We start from the raw sequence: 19,447 nt of genomic DNA, 5'->3' as shown, positions 1-19,447 counted from the left end.
AAGACCCAAAGCAACCTGAATACTGGGATGTGTGTGTTAAGACCCAAAGCAACCTGAATAATGGGATGTGTGTGTTAAGACCCAAAGCAACCTGAATATTGGGATGTGTGTGTTAAGACCCAAAGCAACCTGAATACTGGGATGTGTGTGTTAAGACCCAAAGCAACCTGAATACTGGGATGTGTGTGTTAAGACCCAAAGCAACCTGAATAATGGGATGTGTGTGTTAAGACCCAAAGCAACCTGAATACTGGGATGTGTGTGTTAAGACCCAAAGCAACCTGAATAATGGGATGTGTGTGTTAAGACCCAAAGCAACCAGAATAATGGGATGTGTGTGTGTTAAGCTCGATAACAAAGACACTAAACTGGGATGTGTTAGTTAAGCTGATTAAGACAATTCACTGACATAGAGGTACATGTTCATATTTACATAGTGTCATTTGGGAAGCTTGATGACATGTTGCTCTGTTTGAACGGTGAAAGTGGTAGCGAGGGTCAGAGGTCACTGCTGCATCTCTTGGAGGTGTTTACTTCAGCCAGCTGATTCATGGCCCCCTGTGACCCTTTAAAAGATGCACATCAGCAAGACCGAGACCACGCATAACGATAACGAGCCTTCTCCTCCAGCACTCTGGATGGGGTTGCTGTGGAGATCACATGCCTTTCGGGCTGGTGTAAACACAGGTGTCATCACCAGGGAGACCAGTGATGTGTGGTGAAGGACAACAGGGGGGGGGGGGGGGGGGGGGTCTGAGTTCACTTACCCAGGTTTGTTTTTAAACCACATACTAGGAACCCCCCCCAACACACACACACAGCTTTCCAGAAGCTTCCAGAGGTCGTGGCATTCATCATGTTAGTGATGTCATGGATGATACATCAGGATGAAGATGAATATGATTACACACACACATGTGTTTTCTTAATGGCACTTTATCCACCCCATGATCCACTACAACAAGTTGAAATGAAACCGATAAGTCATTGAATGACATAAAGATATTAACACTGTGATTAGTCGGAATATTCTGCACACAGCACTTTTTTCTCTCTCTCTCTCTCTCTCTCTCTCTCTCTCTCTCTCTCTCTTTCTCTCTCTCTCTCTCTCTTTCTCTTTCTCTCTCTCCCTCATTCCTTTCTGGGAGATGAATGACACTGACCCCTCCGAGGCATTAGCGGAGTCTATTCTCCAGGTCAAAACCAATTTCTCAAAGCTGTGAGTCAGGAACTGACACATCAACAGTGACACTGCAAAATGATCTCTCAGACACGCAAAGGTTTGATAACACCAGTTTCAGCACTGAGCACTGAGTCATACTTCTCATTCTGATTCTACTATTACTGCATTGCTATATAAAAATACCATGGCCACAATTAGGGTTAATTAATGTGTTGCCGAACCACAGTTGCAAATTGTAATTATTTGAATTATTTAATAGACTTTACATGTCACTTATTCTGTTGACAGATTAAATATTAAGCTTCATTGTCTATCATTATACACTCAGATATATAATTTAGTGGCTAGTTGATATGAATGACATCACCCAAGCAGTGTAGGATGTCAGGTCTGCGGATGCCCATCCGTCAGAAGCCTTATACCTCCCCCTAGTGGTTACATCTGAAAACAACATCCATGCAACTTCTTCCCCTCCCGTTGTTGATCTAGCTAGTGTTATTTTTGTTTAATTTGGGTATTTTGTGGGCTTTCTTTGACCTGATCCAGTTGTAGGTGCAGTCTATTCACTTAAACATGCACAAAACAAACATGGCATGATTATGTATGTTATGTATTAAAAATGAAGACAGTTATTATAACGGTATTGTAATTGTACTATTGTTCGTGGAAATACAACATTTGAATCTAATTCAACTTTGTTTAATTTTCAAATGGCAGTTGGAGTATCCTCTGCGTTCATAAAGCACCAACATGCCTATGCGCACGTACCAGAGCCTTTTTTTTTTTTTTAAGTAGCGCGGAATTTGAAGGCCGTACGTTTTCAATGTCTCAATGCGCACTTGCTAGACTGTTCCATCTTTTGTTCTCCGAAAGCCAGAAAGGAGTCTTGCCCAGCCTCTGAAGAACCGGTCCTACCAGGGTAGGATCCTTAACTTTGAGAGACACCCCTATACTATCCTGCGCTTCATCACATCACTGATCACTCACTTAGCCTACTCTTACATTACACACTGGCAAGGCTCCAAATCTGCTTTCCACACAGCGAAACTAGTTTGCACTTCGCTTATAGAAATCATAATTTCAAGGAGCTTGCGGCCAACAGGCAACATTTAACAGATTAGAGATCAGATGGCTATCATCCATTTCTTTAATTTTCTTAAATTACAAAGGGAACTGGATAGATAAAGCTGACTTGACAAAGGAAAGGGACTTGTACTTGTTGCTCTGAGCTCACAACACTAGATCTAGACAGAAAATGTATCCATATCCACCTTTCTGTTTAATTTACTTACTGAGATACAGAATATATTACATTTATCACACTATAACATATATCACACTATATGTATTCCTTCACCACAATTACACTTGTATCGAAATGAGTTAAGGTGCACATTTTATACCTATGTGTATTCCTTGAGAGACAAGCCCGTGACCTTGGAGTTGTTTGCTTTACCACAGTGGTTCCCGAAGTGGGGTGGGGGAAGGGAATCACAGCAAGGGGGTGTGGGCTGAGGGCTTAAGAACGGAACGAAAACCCTTTAACACACGATTGGTCACACGATTTTTGAGAAGGAAGAAATAGGAGTAGCTTTTAGTAAACCGATGAACGTGACGCAATGTCCTCTTTTTGGTTACCTGTAGCCCTCGTGAAAGTAGACTTCCTCTGACTTTATCAGGAAACAATAATCAACACGAGACGAGACGCGTTATGGCTGGCTCAAACTGTTTATATATATTACAATCCAAAAATACTTTGGTACAATGTCATGATTAGATGTTAATTTATATTGTTTGTATTACTACAACTATAACCAACACAATCATGACTATGATGATAAACACATTCTTAGACAATATCATTTAGCATATCTAGCTATGACACACTTCTCTGATATGCCCCCTTCCCTGATATGGTCCCTTCCCCCTTGGATAGTGAAGATGGTTTAAGGGAAGAATTAGAAAAGTCATCATTAAAAAGCCTTTTAAAAATGACATTCACATTAAGACACGTGATGGAAGTAGGTGCGTGTTCAGGTGATTGTCCTTTGCCGTCCACTCTAAAGACTGGCAGTGGATGTGAAAGGCCGCTACACTAACCCCGGGACAGCACCATTGATAACCACACAACCGCCCCAGAAAGACTTAAAATACACACACTAACACACAACACACATTTAACATGTTCAAGAAAGATTTGGTGCAGCTCACAAAGAATCTGTGCTGCCCACGCTTTTTGTGAGCTCGTTACACATATTTGAAAGACTAAACTATGAAATATTACAAAATTTGATATTAAATATTACAAAGGCCTGACAATGATACCTGGTGTGGATGATTCACGGTCATTGATTGCAATCCACAGGTACAGGTGTGTCACAGGAGGCACGTGATGTGAGCTGGACTAAATCAATCAATCAAAATCAGCGTGCAGTGATTTGGAGGTACTGGCGATTTGGTGATTTCTACTTCTGCTACTGCTAATACTACATCTACTACTACTACTAATGCTGCTGCTGCTACTACTGCTACTACTACTATTACTACTAATGCTGCTGCTGCTACTACTGCTACTACTACTATTACTACTAATGCTGCTGCTGCTGCTTATACTACTACTGCTGCTACTACTATTATTACTACTAATGCTGCTGCTATTACTGCTACTACTACTATTACTACTAATGCTGCTGCTGCTTATACTACTACTGCTACTACTACTATTACTACTAATGCTGCTACTACTACTACTACTGCTACTACTACTACTACAGTGTTGGCCCTCGGCTCCACTACAGACTGTATTAATATTAAGCCCAGGGCATCACGGGACTGTTAATATAAAGCCCAGGGCATCATGGGACTGTTATTCTGAGGAGATGGCACTGAGCGACCTGATGGTTTCCATGGCTTTATAGCCAACAGTCCTGATTGACAGGTGTGTGTGTTCCAGAGGGGAGGTGGTGAGGTCCTGATTGACAGGTGTGTGTGTTCCAGAGGGGATGTGGTGAGGTCCTGATTGACAGGTGTGTGTGTTCCAGAGGGGATGTGGTGAGGTCTTGATTGACAGGTGTGTGTGTTCCAGAGGGGATGTGGTGAGGTCCTGATTGACAGGTGTGTGTGTTCCAGAGGGGATGTGGTGAGGTCTTGATTGACAGGTGTGTGTGTTCCAGAGGGGATGTGGTGAGGGCTTGATTGACAGGTGTGTGTGTTCCAGAGGGGATGTGGTGAGGTCTTGATTGACAGGTGTAGGATGTGGTGCGGTCTTGATTGACAGGTGTAGGATGTGGTGCGGTCTTGATTGACAGTGTAGGATGTGGTGAGGTCTTGATTGACAGTGTAGGATGTGGTGAGGTCTTGATTGACAGGCCAACTCAGTATGGACTTTCCCAGCCGAGCTGCCTCTAGCAGGAGACAGCGTTGTCCTGAAAAACAGAAAATAAACAAATAAATAAATGAATGAATGAATAAAACACCCATGGGACCAGAATTTGTTCACCTTCACGCTAAACTGGGAAAAAAAAATAATTTAAAAAAAATAGATCTGCTGACTGAAAGATTTTTTTTTCTTAGATTTTACTTTCAAATGATTCAATCAAACTGAATCCTGGTTGAGATAAGAATAATAAAGTAATTTGTTATAAATGGTACATGTTCTTCATGATCATTTAAGCACATCCCAAAATCACACCCAAAGATATTACACCTACTTCCTCTGAAAATCTTATATATTTATAGATTTAAGGGCACATCCCAACATCACACCCGAAGATATTACACCTACTTACTCTGAAAATCTTATATATTTATAGATTTAAGGGCACATCCCAACATCACACCCGAAGATATTACACCTACTTACTCTGAAAATCTTATAGATTTATAGATTTCATAAATGTTCCTAAATCAAAGCTACATCCTAGAGCGCTATCAGATTACTGATATTCGTCAGGCATGGAAGACAAACACTTTGAACGACTTTGCTTGTAACAGAATAAACAGAATGCGGAAAAGCCGGTTTGTGCTTTCTAATAGGAAGGTCACCTCAAATGAACTTGTTCAGACTGGATTCCTGGAAGTTCCACCTCTTATGCTGCAGGTGTCTGACTGCGATTAGTGAGCAGGAAATTATGTCATTATTAGGAAAATTAACCTTCACCAGTCTTCTGGGGATTTAGCCAGAGAACCTGAATTTCACCATCCCTGAAACTCTCTTACAAGTTTAAGGGAGAGAAACTCTCCTTAGTTTAAAGTTTAAGGGAGAGAAACTCTCTTTAGTTTAAAGTTTAAGAGCGTGAAAACTCTCTTTAGTTTAAAGTTTAAGGGAGAGAAACACTTTTGTTTAAGGTTTAAGAGCGCAAAAACTCTCTTTAGTTTAAAGTTTAAGGGAGAGAAACCCCTAATGTAAACTAGCTTTTCCAAAACGCTCAGAAACGCTTGAGGCCAATGCGCTCCTCTCAGAGCAGACACTACAGAAGACGGCGGCCATCTCAGAAAAGAGCCAAAGCAGGAGGCCTGACGCAGAGGTGCGTTCCACAAACACTTACCTGACTACTGACGCAGAGGTGCGTTCCACAAACACTTACCTGACTACTGACGTTTGAGAGGTGCGTTCCACAAACACTGACCTGACTACTGACGTTTGAGAGGTGCGTTCCACAAACACTTACCTGACTACTGAAGCTTGCCATGAATGGCAGCATGTCATACCAGACATTTTAGGTCAGACCCACAGAGGGTTGAAGCTTCACTGATCACCTGACACACTACCTGAGTCATAACTGCCTTCACAAACAACTCTTCACTTCAAAAACAAAACTATGAGAATCACAGCCTCACCTGAGTCATAATCTGAAACCGTTGAGTCATCATCCAGTGTACCTAACCCACCCACCCAGTATCAGTACCCCACTACCTAACCCACCCACCCAGTATCAGTCCCCCACTACCTAACCCACTCATCCAGTGTCAGTACCCCACTACCCAACCTCCCATCCAGTGTCAGTAGTCCATTACCCAACCTCCCATCCAGTGTCAGTAGTCCACTACCCAACCTCCCATCCAGTGTCAGTACCCCACTACCTAACCCACTCATCCAGTGTCAGTACCCCCCTACCCGACCTCCCATCCAGTGTCAGTACCCCCCTACCCAACCCACTCATCCAGTGTCAGTACCCCACTACCCAACCCACTCATCCAGTGTCAGTACCCCACTACCCAACCCATTCATCCAGTGCCCACATCGACCGCCTCACTCACCCAGCCTCCTTGTGAAGTCACCCAGTTCCCGAGGCGCGTGTTGAGGAAGTTAGTCATGGCGCTGTGTACGAAGGGCACCATGTCTGGGCAGTTCTTCTTCACGTAGAGCCCCAAGGCCACTGACGCTTTTAGCATGTTCATCTCCGGTGCCACCTCGGATCGCTGCGCCACCCATGACTGGCACAGGGTGTCCACACAGCTGCCGAACACCGCCGCCACCTGCTGGTAGGAGGCCGAATAGCATGTTTCATTACTCAATACAACATTGCTTTTATTTATTAAAATATAAAAGAGAAAAAAAACTTTAAAAATAGCCAATGCTGAATAGAAACGGAAAGATTCAGTCCACTAAAAAAAATTATGATGTACATAAACGTGGTTCATTACCCATTTCTAGATTCATTTTTTCTGAGGGATGAAAATAAATGGTAATATTGTTGGTGACTTAAGGCAGCAATACGGAGATCTGTTTCAAAACTAGCACGCTAACTACTTAAAAAGCATGCAAAAACCTTGCTAACACCACCAACAGCCCAGTTTAAACTGATAGAGGCTTGCCAATGCCAACACACTAACTGGTGTCTTTTGGCAGTAAAGCTGGCAATGTCATGCTGTAAAAGATTTTCTTCCATTTTTGCAAGGTCTTCCAGCCAGGAAACACAGAACTACATAGTGCATATCCTGGATGGCTAGTGGGAAAGACACAGGTGTCCTTCACATGACCATATGCTATCAAAATGAATTTGAGGATGGTAAAAAAAATTGTTTCCTATAAAACCATACCTCAAAAAGTGTCAAATTCTTGTATAGTGTTACTTTAAGGCACAGTGTACCTGTTCAGACGATGCTTTTTGAAGGTCCTGAATCAGGGGCTGGATCCTCTTCTCATCAAAGTCATCACCGATCTCCCTGAGCTTGGCACCAATCTTGGCCAATCCTTCATCTATGTGGATGGATGGACACACAAGCAGTTTGTCAGGCCCAATGACACACAGCTGATTACTAGGTAGACAGTAAACTTCCACCAAGCAGATACATCAAGTCCAATTCCAATACCTCAATCTGGTCACAAGGAAAAAGTGCAGTAGGACACCTCTACTTGATAAGGGCACGCCAGATAATAATGCTGAGCAAATTTCATCTAGACTTTGGTCACGATAAACTAAATTTATCCGTGATACCAAGCCAGGTAGTGAGTGTGTGTGTGTGTGTCCGAGAGAGAGAGAGAGAGAGCGAGAGAGAGAGAGAGAGAGAGAAAGAGAGAGGAGAAATTTAGGTTATAAGAATAGTGTGTTGGCTTTAAGAATTTGAGAACGTCATATAATTCAAGAGTGAATAGGTTGTATTGATATAAATAGCCACACCAGTGGTGTTTAACTAAGGTACTCTCAGCTGCACATGAATTGTGAGATTACAGGAAACTGGTTATTCTATACCACATGAAAGGTAAAGTAAGCTAGCTTGTCTGGCCCGGGACTATGACTTTTCCGCTTTCGCTTTCCGAGAAGTTATGCAACATAGCTCAGGCATAGCCAACTATCACATGCTATAGGAAAGCACACGAATTTCATTTGAATGGCTCATGACATTACCACAATCAAAAGCTGGAGTGAGTAGAGTCAGTAACTATCATTCGTTACTAGAGACAATGAAACTGCTTACCGTCACCGGGGCCATCTGTTTCAATGCAACCATCATCAAAGAGGAAGGAGATTATGGTGTATGTCTGATCCCGTGGGTCTTTGGGAGCCATCCTACCTGATATTCCCCCAAACGATCAAAGGGAGACGATCTACTCTCTGCGGGACAGCGGGTGGCTCACTCACTGAACGGAGACAGCACAGGTTCCTTGTTTCAGTCCCCGGTCGCTCGACGTTATGAGGAGCCCATAAAAAGAAGACACGCCTTGATTGTATCTTGGGAGCGTATGAACGAACGCAGTAGTGTCTATGACAGGCGACGACAAATAACTAAAATTGATCGAAAGAACACAACGTTAATAGCACAGTCGTTTTAATATCATACCCACACTGTGAATGCAAACACAAAAACACACCCTGCGCGAACGCGCGATTTCAAAATCTTGCGTCAGAAGTTAACCCCGCCTTCATGTAGACCTCCACCACTCGTTGTGGGAGACGGGTTTGTTCTGATCAAACGGGCTGAGTGCTTCTTTTACTGTCTAGGGCTGCCTGAGGGTACTGACGATCATTAAAACAAATAGAAAAGAAAAAAAGACATAATATATTACTTCCAGAACATTCTAGGTACTAGTATATGTAAGGCTACAAAACGTTATTATTTATTGCATGCTCTTTTGTCAACTGTTTTGCATGTGCAGTGGCCTGTCAGGTGTAAGTACTGCCACTGCACTCTAGCACACTGTAGCGTACACTGTACTAGTGACCTCACTTACAAGCAGAGCTATAAAGCATAACATGAATTTTAAGATGTTATACAACTAGTTTCCTACAAAAACATGCCTTCCAATATGATACAAAATATTATAAAAATAATACAATAAAAAAAACTACATAATGTAATTTAAAGACAAGCCTTCTTCCTGTTGAATTGTCTTATTGGATTATCTTTATTGATATTGTGCAAATCTGTCTGTTCCAGTACTAGGTAACTGGCCTGTAGTTTTCTGTTGGTCTGAGACAGCCTAGGTGTGTTGAGACTTACCACACACAATACTGCCTGGAATAAACCACATTTTCTCCTCCAAATTGGCTTTCATCAAGTCTCACTCCATCTTCAACCAGCTTGAATACAGAAATGAGTAGAATACAGAATAGATCTTCAGTGTTCTCCAGCTACTGAGAAAAATTACATGACACATGGCATTATACCCCTGACATGCACATACTCGCGCGCAGACACACACACACACACACACACACACACACACACACACACACACACACACACACACACACACACACACAGAGAGAGGCATAGCTATGTCTGTCTAGTGCATGATGACCCTAAGTGCACATGGGTAATTTGTTCATTAGAATCCAGCACTTACTCTGCCTGGCTAAGGGGCGCTTTTTGCTAACACCGGATGGCCTCACGTCCTTTTTGACCCTGACAACGTTTCTACCTGTGCTTAACATTTTAAAATCCTTTGTTGCTTTTGCCCTTTAATAAAATACCCCTACACACGAGCCCCTTTAATAAAATACCCGTAGACACACGAGCCCCTTTAATAAAATACCCCTAGACACGAGCCCCTGTGACTCCTGGTCATTCGCAATGTTGTAGTCAGCAAAGGCTGGTTGTAACACGCGGTAACCACGGTAACCACAACCACAGTGGCTGTGCTCAGCTGACCCTGAGGGTGCGAGTCAGTCCGCTCAGACAAAGCACTTCACAGCGATGGCGTGGCTGTACTTTAGGAAGCGGAGCATATGACTGGGGGTCACAGGGGCCAAAGGTGCATGTCAAACTGACCTGGGGCAAGATACTGAACCCCAAAGTGACCTGGGGCAAGATACTGAGCCCCCAAACTGACCTGGGGCAAGATACTGAGCCCCCAAACTGACCTGGGGCAACATACTGAACCCCCAAACTGACCTGGGGCAAGATACTGAGCCCCCAAACTGACCCGGGGCAAGATACTGAGCCCCCAAACTGCTTGGTTGGATATATGGCCTCGCATGATAGCCTCTGACATTAATGGCCATATCCACGAGGCATGATATATGAAGTGCTCTGAGTAGAAGAGCGCTATATGAACGCAATGCATTTCTTCTTTTCATAAATGGGAAGTGGCCAGTCAGTATATCTGTTGGTACTGGTCACATTATTAGTCACATTATAAGTCACATTAAGCAGAGACCCCATTAAGGTGGGACGGTGTTAATGTAGGCCTAGTGGCCAATGAGTTACGGTTTCAGTATATCTGTTGGTATTTGTTACGTTATTGGTCACATTATTAGTCACATTAAGCAGAGACCCCATTAAGGTGGGACGGTGTTAATGTAGGCCTAGTGGCCAATGAGTAACGGTTTCAGTATAACTGTTGGTATTGTCACAAGTCACAAGTCACAAGTCTTTTATTGTCAGATGCACAGAATGACACAGGGTCAGACTGGGCACTGAAATTCTTAGGACAAGGCACCGCACAACAACCTACCATAACATAACATAACATACACTCTGTACAAGTACTCTGAACATAATATACACGTATTAAACATATAATAACCGAAATAACCTTACTAAATATACAAGATAAATATACAATACAGTGCCAAAATTGGTCACATTATTAGTCACATTAAGCAGAGACCTCATTAAGTTGGGACAGTGTTAATGTAGGCCTAGTGGCCAGTAAGTAACGGTTTCAGTATATCTGTTGGTATTAGTCTCATTAAGCAGATACCCCATTAAGGTGGGACGGTGTTAATGTAGGCCTAGGCGTCCAAGGCTGCAGCCCTGAATGTTTTATAAACAGGGTGACAGTGGTACAGGAGGTAGAGAAGTAGTTTAGTAATCAGAAGGTTGCTAGTTCGATTCCCTGTCGAAGTGTCCTTGAGCAAGACACTGAACCCCTAATTGCTCCTGATGTGCAGTGTGCCATCAGTGTAAATGTATACATCCTTGTAAGTCGCTTTGGATAAAAGCGTCTGCTAAATGACTAAATGTAAATGTAAACAGCCCACCAGTACCCCATCCTGGCAGCCCCCTTAAATATGCGTACCTATTGTACTGCAAATTATTTAATACAATTTAAATATAAGTAGTATGTAGGCGCAGGCTTAGTGGACAGCAGGCTGTTGAACTGAAATATCAGCACCCTTTCATCAGAATCGCAGACTGACCCTTTAATACTGACAGTTCTATTGCCAACTGTGTGTTGTTGGTGAGGCCTACGTCAATCAATGACCGCAATACAATAAAGTGCAACTAGAGGGCGCTGTGTGGTTGACTGTCAACGAAAATAAGGAAAGGACCACAAAGCAATTACTTTGTTTAAAAAGGTATGAGAAGGATATAAAAATAATAATAATAATAATAATGACAATAATAATAATAATAATAATACATCACATTTATATAGCGCTTTTCAAAGTTCTCGAAGACGATTTAAATTACACGACTAGACATCCCTTACCATCATGCGTTTTGAGTGGTCAGACTGGTCAAACTCATATGGCTGCCTGACACCTGGCTGTCTTCATTATTAACCTGTACATCCGCCATTCAATCTTTCCCACTGACCTCCACCTCAGTGAATGCAGTCCCTGCCATTCTCATTCCTGTCCAGTAGAGGGAGCTCTGTCACTTGCGGCTTAGTCTGTTATCTGAGACTCCCAAAGGGCGCCACACCCCTGAGTGTGAGATATGGAGAGAAGAATACACAGAAACAGTCATACACACACAAAGACGCACACACACACACACACACACACACACACACACACACACACACACACACACACACTCTCTCTCTCTCACACACACACACACACACACACACAAACATGACAAAATACACCCACACACATGCACACACACACACTCACACACATACCCAGCCACACACATGCACCCACGCACATACACACACATACACACTCACTCACATACTCATACCCAGCAACACACACTCTCTCTCTCTCACACACACACACACACACACGTACACCTATACATATGCCCACACACACACACACGCTCACACACACACTCACTCACTCACACACACACACACACACACACACACACACACACACACACACAGGGGGGAGTTTACAAATGTGTTTTTATCAAACCTGTCTCATCACATTGGCTTTTCACAGGCCAAGGCTAGAGCAAAGCCACAGAGACCCTCTCCAGTAAACCTGTTTTGCCTTTGTGTCTGTCCAGCGGCATCACTCACACACACACACACACACACACACACACACACACACACACACACACACACACACACACACACACACACACACACACACTCACACTCACACTCACACTCACTCACACACACACACACACACACACACACACACACACACACACACACACACACACACAAACAAAACCTGTTTTGCCTTTGTGTCTGTCCAGCGGGCATCACTCATCTCCTCCTGTAAACTCAGGCAATCTTCTGCGGTCGCAGTCGCCCTCACTGAGCACGCCATCCACACGCTATTGAAATGTCTTTTCTAATTGGAAGCAATTTGCGGTGAGATTGGATCCCAGATGAAATTGTGCCTCTTTGGGAAGCCAATGATTTATTTACATTGAGTCACTTAGAAATGATGTTTGCACAGATAAACAGAGACACAGAGAGAGAGAGAGAGAGAGAGAGAGAGAGGGAGAGGGAGAGAGAGAGAGAGAGAGAGAGAGAGAGAGAGGTAGGGAGAGTGTGAGAGAGAGAGAGAGAGAGATCATAAAAAGGAAAAAAGAGCGTATCACATAACTAACTCCAATAGGAATGGGCAGGGGTTGGGTCTGCTGTCCCCTGAAGAGGCATTCCGCCTGTCTGCGCTGCTAAGAGTATAGTGACATCAGCCCATCTATCCTGGTTACATCATTTAAATACATTCACAAATGTTTCTCCACCCAGTGTAATGACACTTATAGCCTTCAAGCATAGAAAACAACAATTTCACTCGCAAAAGCCATCGGAGTAAATATGGAAACTAATTCAACTAAATACTTTCTTCCATCTACAGGCAATTTGCTTGCAGCACCATCTAAATCTCATTACACCCTTAGATAATATACAAGCAAATAGCACAGAGCCTGCTTTACACGTCTGCACTTTAATAACATACAAGCAGATGGCACACAGAATCACACTCAACACATCTGCACTTTAATAATATACAAGCAGATAGCACAGAATCACTTTACACGTCTGCACTTTAATAACATACAAGCAGATAACACAGAATCACTTTACACATCTGCACTTTAATAACATACAAGCAGATGGCACAGATCACACTTTACACAGCTGCACAGCCATTGTACTCAGATGGTGATTTGAAATCTGACATGTGATATGATTATGCACTGTGCCTCTCCGTTGGTGTTATTCTACTTCTTTATTATTCTACTTCTTTTCATCAAATGTCTTTGGAAGTGGCTTTGGACAAAAGCATCTGCCAAAAACGTAACTTAACTCAGATGATGTGTTACAAACTTCCACAGCTAGTTCTGTCTCCATCTCTCTCTCTCTCTCTCTCTCTCCCCGTCTCTGCCACTCTCTCTCACTCTCTCTCTCTCTCCCACTCTCTCTCTCTCGCTCTCTCTCTCTGCCCCCCCCCCCCCCCCCCCCCCCCCCTCTCTCCTCTACCGATCAGGGCACCTGAGTTGGACCAGCGGGTGCTTTGTCATAGTTCAGCAGGAGCAGTAATTGTGTGTGTGTGTGTGTGTGTGTGTGTGTGTGTGTGTGTGTGTGTGTGTGTGTGTGTGTGTGTGTGTGTGTGTGTGTGTGTGTGTGTGTGTGTGTGTGTGTGTGTGCTCTTCTATAATGGACTCTGAAGAGGAGGCTGGAGAAGTCTCTGCTCCTCTGGTTCAAGGGCCGGTGCTCCTCTGTCTGATCTCCTTAGATGTGTGTGTGTGTGTGTGTGTGTGTGTGTGTGTGTGTGTGTGTGTGTGTGTGTGTGTGTGTGTGTGTGTGTGTGTGTGTGTCTGTGCTTTTCACTGCCGGCGATGTCTCTCCTCCCCATCATGCCCCAACAAAACTTTTCATCGATGCCCATCCTCCAGGTAATCAATACTTTTGATTGATGCCCATTCTCCCGGTAATCAGATTCAGCTCTTTGCATAACTGTGTGTTTGTGTGGGTGTGTGTGTATGCATGTGTTTGTGTGTGTGAGAGAGAGAAAGAGTGTGTACGTATGCAAGCTCTTTGCATAATTGTGTGTGTGTGTGTGTGTGTGTGTGTGTGTGTGTGTGTGTGTGAGAGAGAGAGAAAGAGTGTGTATGTATGCAAGCTCTTTGCATAATTGTGTGTGTCTGTGTGTGTGTGTGTGTGTGTGTGTGTGTGTGTGTGTGTGTGTGTGTGTGTGAGAGAGAGAAAGAGTGTGTATGAATGCGAGCTCTTTGCATAACCGTGTTAGCAGCCTGCACCCATCTGTTTGCTGTGAAGTTGGGGTTGTCTCCCTAGCGACCCCCTTGTCCCTCTCAGGCAGTCCGCTCCTGCCTTCCACACTCCCCCTGTGTGTGTTCTGTAATCTGTGTGTGTCTGTGTGTGTGTGTGTGTGTGTGCATATGTTTGTGGGTGTGTGAGAGAGAAAGAGAGTGTGTGTGTGTGTGTGTGTGTGTATACATAGGTTTGTGTGTGTGTTAGAGAGAAAGAGTGTGCGTGTATGTGTGTGTGTGTGTGTGAGAGAGAGCGAGTGTGTACGTATTTGTGTATACGTATGTGTGTGTGTATGTGTGCGCACGTGTCTGTGTGTGTGTGTGTGTGTATGTGCAGGTGTCTGTGTGTGTGTGTGTGTCTGTGTGTGTGTGTGTGTGTGTATGTGCAGGTGTCTGTGTGTGTGTGTGTGTGTGTGTGTGTGTGTGTTTATGTGTGTGTCTGTGTGTGTGTGTGTGTGTGTGTGTGTTTATGTGTGTGTGTGTGTGTGTGTGTGTGTGTGTGTGTTGATACAGTGAGCGCTGTCAGTCTGCTCGTCCTAGGTCTGATTAACAGGTAGCGGCATCAGCACAGCTGCCCCAGGTGGCCTATTTGACGTGACGGCGAGACCCCTCATTAGAAAAGCACAAACACAAAGACGACGCCTGTGTTCATCTCTGAGCTCCCAGCATCCCTCACTCGGCCAGCTGTCAGACATCCTTAACGCCCGGGGGAGTCTGAGAAGCTTGCGTCTGCATCCTGCTTCAGATCACTGGTTCACGCGTCTCGCTCTGCTGGAGTTCTATACGTCTGAATGGAGGAGGGTGTGATTGGTCAAAACACCCTTTGCCATCAGCACAGGGGCTCTGAAATGGGAGCACAAGACCTATTAAACTGATATATCTTTGCTGTGGAAGACTATAGGGGTCAAGAACCCATTTTCTCAAATGCATTTCAAGAGCCTCACCCTAAGATGGCAACCATGACCCCTGCAGCATTCTATAGCATACGTACATCAGTTAGCTGGAGTCCCATTTCAGTGCTGTGATGATGACTGCTATTAGGATGTCTATTCTGTTAATAAATGCAGTGAGACAAAGATAATAACATACTGATCTACCAATACTATGGAAGACCACAGGGGGTGAAGATGGAATTGTTTGCTTTCTTAGTTGCGTTTCAAGTTCATCACCCCTTAATGACACAACTGACCTCTATAGCCTTGGAAGAGTGCATCCTATATAGGGTGCCTTGCAGCCTATATATCAGAATCAGAATCAGAATCAGAATCAGAATCATCTTTATTGGCCAAGTACATTTCCACATAGAAGGATTTTTTTGTACTTAAACTGAAAAATATATATAAATATGATAGTTTAGGATAAAATAAATAAATATAATATATAATATAATAATAAAATATAATAATTTGTCAACTGTTCATAAGAGTGACGGCAAGGGGGAAAAAACTGTTCCTGTGTCTGGTGGTTTTGGTGTGCAGAGATCTGTAGCGCCTGCCAGAGGGGAGGAGCTGGAACAGATTATGTCCAGGGTGTGAGGGGTCTGCAATGATTTTCCCTGCCCGTTTCCTGGCTCTGATGTTATAAAGGTCCTGGATGGTGGGCAGGTCGGCACCAATAATCCTTTCTGCAGACCTGACTGTCCGTTGTAATCTGTTCCTGTCCAGTTTAGTGGCCGAACCTAACCAGACAGTGATGGATGTGCATATAGGGGTGAAGGTGTCTATTCTAAGCAAAGATATATTGAGACCGATGCTAAAGGGGACTAAATGCCAACCTTGAAGACCACGGCCATGAAATCTCCACCGGTCTGGCGTAACACTAGAGGTGTCCTGCTTTTCCCCATCTCTCACATCTCCCTTCCTCTCACATCTGTACTTCCTCAGGAGGTTTCTGCTCCGCTTGTAAGGGGAAAGTGAAGCTTTAAGACAAAGCCCATGTGTGTGTGCAGAATATAGGTAATTTGCTTTACATTTTATGTAATGTTGTGTCATTACTATGTTCCTGTGTCCAGCCAGTCACACAGCTGTCAGTTTGACTCTGATGTGTTTGCCCTTGTGGCCTTATGAGGAACCTGAGGCCTGGGTATCGTCGAGTCTCAACTCTGTTTCATCAAGCTTTTATGTAGACCGTTAGAGGTGCTGCTGATGGCTGAAGGGATTCAGATGTGATACACCAGTCTGAGGAGGCAGAAGCTGACATCAAACATGGGAATGCATCACTGGAGATAGGTGTTTTCATTATCACTGGAGATAGGGGTTTTCTATCCTCAGGGTCAGACTTGGATGCAGCCAGTAGTCTTTGATACTGAGCGTCAGGCCAGGAATGTTTTTTGTTGTTGTGAGCGATCGTCTGGAAATGAACCCTCAGTCTCATGCCTATTTTGTAAAAGTAGTCATTTATTGTATTTTTAATTCATGTTCATTTAAGGCAATCCAATACAAAGCATTTCACGATCCACCGTATGACAATGATCATGTACAATTAAATTTGGTTAATAGAAAAGAGACTTACCATGCTAATTAAAAACCCAGTGAGATAAACAACAAAAGATGAAACTAGAAATAAATATATATTTATACTTTTAAAAGATTGCGCTATGAAATAATTAACATTATCTGCAACATGCAGGTTGGCTACAGCCTTCCTATTTCAGTAAATCCCATTAAGAAAGATAGAGAGAGAAAAGGAGAGAGAGAGAAAAAAGATAGAGAGAGAGAAAAGATAGAGAGAGAAAAGGAGAGAGAGAGAAAAGGAGAGAGAGAGAAAAGATAGAGAGAGAGAAAGGAGAGAGAGAGAAAAGGAGAGAGAGAGAAAAAAGGAGAGAGAGAAAAGACAGAGAGAGAGAAAAGATAGAGAGAAAGGCAAAGGAGTAAAGAAAAACAAAAAAGAAAGTCTGATACACTTGTGGCCAGATAGGGCACATGCATGCACATCATCCAGGGGGCAAATGTTTTTTTTTTGTATGTTACAACAGATCGTTATAATTCTCCCGCCCGTTTAATTATCTGCGTGTGAGTGGTGTTTGTATAACCAGCTGAAGTTTCAGAGTGACAAAGGTCTATCATCTGAATTAAGATGGCTTTAATGGCTTTTTCATGTCTTTGATCAAAAATAAACATATATGTAATCTTCTTCTTCTTTTTCGTCGTCAAATAATGAGCTGAAATATACATGTTGCAATATGTTCACACCCGCCAGACATGGGCACACCCCTCTGCGGTGAAATACAGTTTGATCATTTAATCAGGAGTGTGTGCCTTCTGTGGTGAAACACAGTTTGATCATTTAATCAGGAGTGTGTAGCTCACGCACTGAGGGCACAGGCTAATACTAACAGCATGTCATTCAGAAACACGTCTGTGGAAGAAAGAGTGTGTGTGTGTGTGTTTCTGTGTGTGCGTGGGTGCATGTGTGCGTGCGTGCGTGTGTGTGTCTGTGTGTGTGTGTGTGTGTCTGTGGCACAGAGAAAGCTGCAAGCAAAGTCAGGTTACTGACATGGAGTACACATCCTTTAACAACATAATCAACCGCCTCTGTGAACAAGAAATAAACCACACAAACAAATAACAAGAGTAGAAACAAAACAACATGTCCGCCCCCTCTCTCCTGTCATGAAACCTCTTCCCTATTAAAATGTCTAGGCTCTGAATCATACTAGCAGCGGCGTATGTGTGTGTGTGTGTGTTATCAGCCTGGAGCAGGTAAGCGGGAGAACGGCACAAGTTTAGCACTCTCCTGTGCAGCAGCAAGGTAAACATGCACAGCCTCCTGCATTCCTAAAAGATCTCCTGCAGTTTCTCCTCTGTCTCAGTCCACTGCCTCCTTCATCAGCTTAGAGCTCAGAGAGATGCTTCAGAACCAGTTTCTCCTCTGTCTCAGTCCACTTCCTCCTTCATCAGCTTAGAGCTCAGAGAGATCAGGGTTCAGAACCAGTTTTTACAGGCACTGATGTATTGGACCGAGCCAAGAATTGGTGCAAGTGATAACGGCCTGAGTATATGTACGGGAAGTGGATCATTTGCGTAATTGAATGTGATTAAAGTAGCAATTAGAAACATTTGAAACTGGAGGATGGTCTAAATGTCCGAATCTCCTTCTTAATCTCCTTCTTAATTGAAATTGGATGGCGAGAGCCAACATTGATTAGAGGAGTCTCAGGGCCTGAGCCAGGAGGCTGCGGCGCCTCGTTGTGCTGCCACTGATAAATACTGAATACCGTGAAGACGTTTCAGACGGCTAATCTGGATTTTCTATTTTAAAGAACAGTACATGTGAGATCCCATCTTGCGATCATAATTTAGAGGCCAGCAGATTATTGCACACCGTCCCTCTCATTCTATACAGCATGTGTGGGCCTGCTGATATCACGCCTTGAAGGTGGGACATGTTGACATCATTATGGACTCTTAACTCTACATTTTTCTGTCCATGGGATCACTGGCCAACTATGGATGACACTCTGGACATGGCGTTTGTCAGCCAGTATGTAGGTAATCTACCCCACTGTACATCTGGAAGATACCGGACTGATTTGACGGCTATCATATTTAACGAATCACTCCTATTGTACAAAGCATGCCTCTAAATAAACCGATACTGATATCATATGGATTTAAACATTCCAGCTTTCCAACATTCCAGAAACACTATAAAACACTGCCATGGTCCAAAGGCCAATTAAAGGCCAAACAAAGGTCAAAGATATGGTCTGTTTGAAACCTACAACTAAACAATTGTGTCAGTCAATACTATCTTTCTAATCTCTTAGGTCTTTCTAATGTATTATCTGCTACCGAGTCTATTTCTATGCTCTGAGTCCAACCATACAGACGTATATACAGCAACCCTATAAAATACTCAAAAGTAGTTTAAATATCCTCTTTCTTTAAAACAACAGTA

The 19,447-nt window shown here is 43.4% G+C and overlaps 1 long non-coding RNA gene across 1 annotated transcript; it reads left to right on the top strand.

The window, feature by feature from the left end:
* Positions 1-4,418: 4,418 nt before the first annotated feature.
* LOC122132909 lies at positions 4,419-4,724 on the top strand. Its single transcript, XR_006152418.1, has 2 exons — positions 4,419-4,507; positions 4,538-4,724. It is a non-coding gene; the product is annotated as an uncharacterized LOC122132909 (long non-coding RNA).
* The last annotated feature ends 14,723 nt before the right edge of the window (positions 4,725-19,447 follow it).

The sequence above is a fragment of the Clupea harengus genome, chromosome 5, assembly GCF_900700415.2.
Source record: "Clupea harengus chromosome 5, Ch_v2.0.2, whole genome shotgun sequence".
NCBI classification, from domain to species: Eukaryota; Metazoa; Chordata; class Actinopteri; order Clupeiformes; family Clupeidae; genus Clupea; species Clupea harengus.
The sequence above is the reverse complement of the archived record's forward strand: the minus strand, read 5'-3'. Positions and strand labels throughout refer to the sequence as shown.